Raw genomic sequence first — 7741 nt, 5'->3', positions numbered from 1 at the left:
GTATCTCCGAAAGTGTCTGTTGGGTTGACACGGATCGAGACTGGGATTTGTCACTCCGTATGACGGAGAGGTATCTCTGGGCCCACTCGGTAATGCATCATCATAATGAGCTCAAAGTGACCAAGTGTTTGGTCACATGATCATGCATTACGGTACGAGTAAAGTGACTTGCCGGTAACGAGACTGAACGAGGTATTGGGATACCGATGATCGAGTCTCGGGCTTGTAACGTATCGATTGACAAAGGGAATAGTATACGGGGTTGCTTGAATCCTCGACATCGTGGTTCATCCGATGACATCATCGAGGAGCATGTGAGAGCCAACATGGGTATCCAGATCCTGCTATTGGTTATTGACCTGAGAGCCATCTCGGTCATGTCTGCGTGTCTCCCGAACCCGTAGGGTCTACACACTTAAGGTTCGGTGACACTAGGGTTATTAGGAAGACTTGTATGTGATTACCGAATGTTGTTCGGAGTCCCGGATGAGATCTCGGACGTCACAAGGAGTTCCGAAAGGGTCCGGAGGTAAAGATTTATATATGGGAAGTTGTCATGCGGACACCGGAAAGTTTCGGGGGCATATCGGTATTGTACCGGGGCCACCGGAAGGGTTCCGGGGGTCCACCGGGAGGGGCCACCCCTCTTGGAGGGCCACATGGGCCGCAAGGGGCAGGGAACCAGCCCCTGGAGGGCTGGGCGCGCCCCCCACCTTGGGCCCATGCGCCTACGGTTTGGGGGGAACCCTAGAGGGGGCGCCCCCTTTGCTTGGGGGGCAAGTCCCCCCTCCCTGGCCGCCGCCCCCCCTCTAGATCCCATCTAGAGGGGCCGGCCCCCCTTGCCCCTTCCCCTATAAATAGAGGGGTGAGGGGAGGGCTGCAACACACAACCCAAGGCGCAGCCCCTCCCCTCCTCAACACCTCTCCTCCTCCGTCACGAGCTTGGCGAAGCCGTGTCGGAGTGCTGCTTCTCCACCAACACCACGCCGTCGTGCTGCCGTTGGAGCTGTCTTCCTCAACCTCTCCTTCCTCCTTGCTGGATCAAGAAGGAGGAGACGTCGTCCGTACCATACGTGTGTTGAACGCGGAGGTGCTATCCGTTCAGCACTTGGTCATCGGTGATCTGAATCACGGCGAGTACGACTCCATCATCACCGTTCCCTCGAACGCTTTTGTACGCGATCTACAAGTGGTATGTAGATGCAATATCTCTCTCATGACTCGTTGCTTAGATGAACTCATAGATGGATCTTGGTGAAACCGTAGGAAAATTTTTAATTTTCTACAACGTTCCCCAACAAACAATCCCAACATTTTTCTTGTTTCCTACATGTTGGTCATTGACATCCGGGACATCAATCTTGAAGAAACCTAAACCTGAAGCTGCACTGCCCACATACTTAGCACAATTCCTAGGCTTCTTTCTGACTGGACAGTCATCTACTTTGTGTGTCACCATCTTGCAGATGAAACATGAGGGGGGTTTTGGGCACTGGGCATTATGGTGCCCAGGCTCTCCACATGTGTAGCAGGTAACATCACTGTAGTCACCTCCAGAAGAATCCTTGGCCTTGTTAACATTCTTGTTTTTGTTCTGTGGCTGCTTCTTCTTCTGTTGCTGAGTCTGATTGTTGTTCTCTCTGTTGTTCTCTACTGCTGACTGCATCAAGGTAGTTTGCCCCTGATTTCCTTGCATCTGCATCTGGGGTGGTGCTTGCCCTTGGAATTGTGGCCCGGGGCCTCCCCCTTGTTGTTGCAGCTGTTGATTCTGCATCTGATTTGGTCCCCAATTGCCTAGCGCTCCCCACTGGTTCATCATCGGAGGCGGCTGCAGAAATGGCCCCTGGTTCCATGGGGGAGGGGCACCTTGAAAGCCAAATCCGAAGGGGAATTGCTGTTGCGGGGGGCCAAACTGCTATGGTGCCCACTGGTTCTGCCCGCTCCCTCCATGATCGGCTTGATCAAGATGGTCGTCGCCTCCGCTCTGGTTCCTATTCGGGTTGCGTCTACCTCGCCCACGACCACGGCCCTGAGCATTACCCATCTCGGTCAGATCTGAGAAATTGGGCTGCTCCCCTCTCCACTCACTTGCAGAAATTGAAATGGTGGGCACTGAGAGGCAGTGTTGATCTTGATCGCAGGCGGGGTGGCAGTCTACAGCGGTGAAGGAGCGGTGGTGGAGGAGGGATTTCTCGATCCAGACTAGGACCGAGGGGGGATTAGGGTTTGTGGACGTGTCCCCTCCCCACAGCTGCCCAAAGTAGGCCCTGATGGCATCCCCTTCTTCCTCATGTGGCTGCTCCACCTCAGCACACTCATCCGCCTTTTGACTCGGGTCACACCTCCTCCTTACTTTCTCACTGACGAGTGGGGCCTTGCACGGCACCCCTTCTGCAAAGCAGAGTATCTCTCCGACCTTGGCAACCGGCATCTTCTCCGGTGAGGCCTTGCTCGGCCGCATCTCAACAGTGTGCTGTCGGAGATTCACCCCATCTATCGTCACTTGAAACCCAGGGTCAGCCGCCCACTTGAGCGGCGTACCAAGGTCCCAGGTAGATTGCTGGAGGCGTGGAGGATTCGAGATCTCACCGACTAAGCTCATGGGAGAAAGGGCTGGAGAGACCAGAACGCTCTCCACTTGGCTCTGCTCGCCGACGAGGGTGAGCTCATCTCCGCGCGCGCCCACGCAATCACCTCCTCTGGTGAAATCTCTTCCCCCACCATCATCCGCTTCATCTCTTCCTCCGACGCCTCCATGCAGATCCGTGTGACTAGCTTGATCTTCGAGTCCCCCCTGGAAGGAAGCCGCATCGTCCTCCTCATACGCGCGCGATGCATCTCCTCCGCCATTTCTTCCACGTCGTATCGCGCCCCTCCCCCCTCCTCTCCATGGCGAGCCAACGAGCGAGGGGGAGAAGTCAACGCAACCAACGGGCGAGGGGGAGAAGTCAGCGTGACCGACGAGGCAGTTGTGGCGCGCCGACGTGCGGGATTCGTCGGCGGGATCTGCTGGATCTGGTGGCTATGGTGGTAGGTGGATGGTGCGAGGCAGGTTGTGTGCGCGAGGGCGAGACCGAGAGCGGTCATTTCAAAAATTGCCTCTTCCAATCTGATTACTTCTCATGTTTTTTGTTTGCTAGGCAGATCCAAAATACAGGAACAAAATTGCTGGGCATAGCGTGCGGCTGAGCTTCCGGGTGCTGCTGTGTGATCTATGCTGACGGCTATGGAAAGGTCGTCAGCATACCTCTCGCCAGGAAGCTCCCAAGTGCTGCCACGTGTCCAGTGAATATGTTTTGAATTTGTGAACCTTTTTTGAAATTCATGAATATGTTTTGAATTTGTGAACCTTTTTAAAATTTTATTTTTTTTAGTTGTGAATATTTTTAAAATTTGTTAGTATGTGAACATTTTTTTGAATTTATGAATATATTTTGAATCCGTGAATTTTTTTCAAATTAGTGAAATTTTGAATTCATGAACATTATTGAATTCATGTAAATTTTATGAGTTGATGAACATTTTTTGAATCTGTGAACATTTTTCAAAATTCTCTATATTGATTGAAATTCAAGAACCTTTTTTTACAAGAAAGGGGTTGCCCCCCGCCCCAACTTTTTACTAAAAGCCAAGGCAACCACAACAGGACCAAACTGTTTAACAGCTCTCGGCAACAACCAAAGTAGCTGCCACAGAACAAACACACCAGGGTTTAAAACTACTGCCCTATTACATCTCTCACCGAGAGTTTTTCATTGAAAGGTAGATAGAGAACGGCAGGAGAGAGCGGCATAGCACAAGATGAGAATACAATCCCCCCCTTCAAAGCTCCATCACCCTGACTTCATTTTCAGCTTGTCCAGGCGATTCTAAGCAGTTCCCCTCTTCACCGATCCAAAAGTCTTAACCACTAGAGAAGTATAACACCCTGGACCTCTGAACACAATATTTTCCACTGCCTGATTGTTGCCCCCACTTGATCCAACACATATCGCATACCTTGCCAGCTTCTCCCCTGAAAGACAAAATCATTGCCAAACATCATAAGCACCATAAGGTAGCAGATGTGGCATTATTAATAGTTTCACATTGTTTTTTCTTCTTCCAAAAGGAAGATAAAGATTCAAAAGAAGCAGGAGGGTTTATCTTAAAAGCTTCAGCAATCACAACCCAGATTTCAGTCGCAACAATGCAATCAAACATCAAGTGTTGAATTGATTCTGGTTCAACACAGAAAACACACGTTCTATCTTCTACGTGTCTTCTTTTGGCAAGATTATCTCTAGTCAAGCTTTTGTTATTATACATCAGCCACAGGAAAACATGGATATTTGGAGGAACTTTAATCTTCCAAATGAAATCTTTAACACTAGAAGAAATCCCACCAAAGTTAATCATCTTATAAAAGGATTTAACATAATATTGACCATTCGACTCCAAGCTCCAAATGGGGCTATCTGTTTGGGAGGACAAAGTAGTTTGTTTAACCAGTCCAACTAACATGTTCCATTTGTATAAAATGAACTCATCTACGCATCTCCTAAAAGTGAGACGAAGCTGTTCACCATCCCAGACTTGGGACAAAGTGGCATCCTGCTGTTGACAAATAACAAATAAATCCCAGAAAGCAATTTTGAGGGAACATTCCCCCACCCAAATATCATGCCAGAAGGCAATGTATTCACCATTCCCAGGGGTCCATCTCCAGAAAGTTTTTGCAGCAGCAAAAGCCCAGGACAGGCTTTTCCAAAATGGAGACCCCAAGGCGGGTTTAGCATAGAAAATATTTGGTTTGTCAGTAGCATATTTAAAGCATAGAAGTTTTTTCCAATCCCCCTCGCTCCCATCATAGAATCTTTTTCCCCATGAGGCCAGAAGAGCCACATTAAACTCCCTGAGGCTAGGGACTCCCTTCGAGCCACAAGGCCCCAACTAGCTAGATGATATTTATGTACATCACCCACATTGCCCCAGAAAAAATGAGACATTTGGGAGGTAATGATGTCAATAGCCCATTTAGGGAATTTCATCATGGCCATGAGATAGGAGGGAATACTAGCAATACAGATAGTTAATAAGATCAGCTTGCCCCTATAAGATAAGAGTCTGCCTAACCAGCCAGCAATGTTCCTAATAATCCTGTCAATGATAGGTTGTATATATCTTCCCTTCTAAGTTTTTTGAAATGCAAGGGGACCCCAAGGTACTTGAAGGGGAATTCACCAAATTGACAGCAAAAAATCTGGGCAAATTCTCTGGACATTGCATCAGATACATGAATACTATGAAAATCACTTTTATGGAAATTGATTTTTAAGCCAGAAAGCTTTTCAAAACAAGTCAGAATCCATTTCAAGTTTTTGGCATAATCCAAAGAGTGCTGGATGAATAGAATGGTATCATCAGCATATTGTAGGCTAACCACCCCACCAGGGATGGCATGGGGAAGAAGCCCACCAATCATCTCATGATTGATAGCTTTAACTAGCATCTTAGAGAAGACATCAGCTACCAAATTAAATAGCAGGGGGAATGAGGGTCACCTTGGTTCAACCCTTTTTACTCACAAAGTGTGGTCCATTAGTGTCATTAATCCTAACTTGGAATGTCCCATGTTTCAAGGTACTGAGAACCCAGGCCACCCATTTATTCCCAAAGCCTCTACAAAGAAGCATTTCCTCCAGGAAATCCCAGGTGACTCTATCATAGGCTTTCTCATAGTCAAATTTAAGGATTAAACCACTAGAATTAGTTCTGTGTACCTCATGAATAACTTCATGTGCCATAACCATACTTTATAGAATAAATCTCCCTTTAATAAAAGCAGTTTGGTTGTGGGAAATGATTTTGTCACAAATAGGGGAAACCCTAGTATTCATAGCCTTGGAAAAAAAGTTCACAGCACAATTACTAAGACTGATAGGTCTGAAGTTTTTCATTTCTCTAGCCTGGGGAATTTTGGGGATAAGGGTGATGACGGCATAGTTAAGCTTATAAATGTCCAAATCCCCTTCTCAAAATCTCTTACCATCCACATAAAGTCATCTTTAATCAAGTCCCAAAAGTTTTGATAAAAAGGAAAGACAACCCATCAGGGCCAGGAGCCCCACTAACATAGGAGCTCATGATTGCTTCTTTAATCTCGTCCTCAGAAAAGGATCTCTCTAAGTCAATCCGCTCTTCATCACTAATCATCTCTGCCTTAGACCAGAAACCAGCACCTAGGTGTAGGTCTGGTTTAGGTTCATAGGCAAATAAGCCTTTATAAAAATTAGTAACTACCTCCAGCATATCCACAGTGGATGTCACAGGTCCAGAAGGACCCATTAGTTCAGAAAGATGGTTCTTCATATGGCTATGGTTTGCTAGGGCTTGAAAACAAGCATTGTTACGATCCCCTTCAAGAATTTTCCTGTCTCTGGATTTCTGCCAAAAGGTCGTTTCCTCTTTTTTCCAAATCTCATACAGTTCTTTTTTAACAGCTTTCATCCTATCATAACCATTAGTAGTTAACTGCTGGGATTCAGATAAAATGTCCAGCAAGTCAAACTCCATAAGGAGGGCCCTTTTCTTTTTCCTTAACGCAGCCTCAATATTAATAGACCAACCTTTTGTCTTCTTCCTAAGCATTCTAGTCTTGGATAACCGGTTATCCACAAAGGAGAAAGAGGAAGAAGTAGCCGACCAGGCTTCACGAACCTGTCACGCCCAATATGCGACCCTATCCAAAAGGAACTCGAAGGTCCCACCAAGGATAGACCCGCATATTGAAACGCTTTTGCAAGGTGGATATCATTACATCAACATTACATAATAGATGGGGATACATACATAAGGCATACAATGCCACATGAATACAACATCACAATACATAAGAGCATCATCCGACTACGGATGAATCACAAATAGAAACTCAAACGACATCCACCCTGCTAGCCCAGGCTGCCGACCTAGAACCTATCCCCTGATCGAAGAAGCAGAAGAAGAACTCAACGCAAGCAAGCATCGCTCTCGCGTCATGATCATCGCGTAACCTGTACCTGCAACTGTTGTTGTAGTAATCTGTGAGCCACGAGGACTCAGAAATCCCATTACCATGGGTATCAAGACTAGCAAAGCTTAAAGGAAAGGAAGGGGTAAAGTGGTGAGGCTGCAGCAGCGACTAAGCATATATGGTGGCTAACATACGCAAATAAGAGCGAGAAGAGAAGCAAAGGAACGGTCGTGAAGCTAGCAATGATCAAGAAGTGATCCTGAACTCCTACTTACATCAAACATAACCCAGAAACCGTGTTCACTTCCCGGACTCCGCCGAGAAGAGACCATCACGGCTACACACGCGGTTGATGCGTTTTAATTCGGATCTGGTGTCAAGTTTTCTACAACCGGACATTAACAAATTCCCATCTGCCTATAACCGCAGGCACGGCTTTCGAAAGATTATACCCTGCAGGGGTGTCCCAACTTAGCCCATGATAACCTCTCGCGATCAACGAAGGAATAGACCTTCTCCCAGGACAACCCGATCAGACTCGGAATCCCGGTTTACAAGACATTTCGACAATGGTAAAACAAGACCAACAAAGCCGCCCGATGCGCCGACAATCCCGATAGGAGCTGCACATATCTCGTTCTTAGGGCAACACCGGATGACACATCCTACGAGTAAAACCAAACCTCGAGTTTCCTCGAGGGGACCCCGCAGTCTACTCGGTTCGGACCAACACTTAGACAAGCACTG

Source organism: Triticum dicoccoides, chromosome 4B (assembly GCF_002162155.2).
Source record: "Triticum dicoccoides isolate Atlit2015 ecotype Zavitan chromosome 4B, WEW_v2.0, whole genome shotgun sequence".
Classification (NCBI taxonomy): Eukaryota; Viridiplantae; Streptophyta; class Magnoliopsida; order Poales; family Poaceae; genus Triticum; species Triticum dicoccoides.
The sequence above is the reverse complement of the archived record's forward strand: the minus strand, read 5'-3'. Positions refer to the sequence as shown.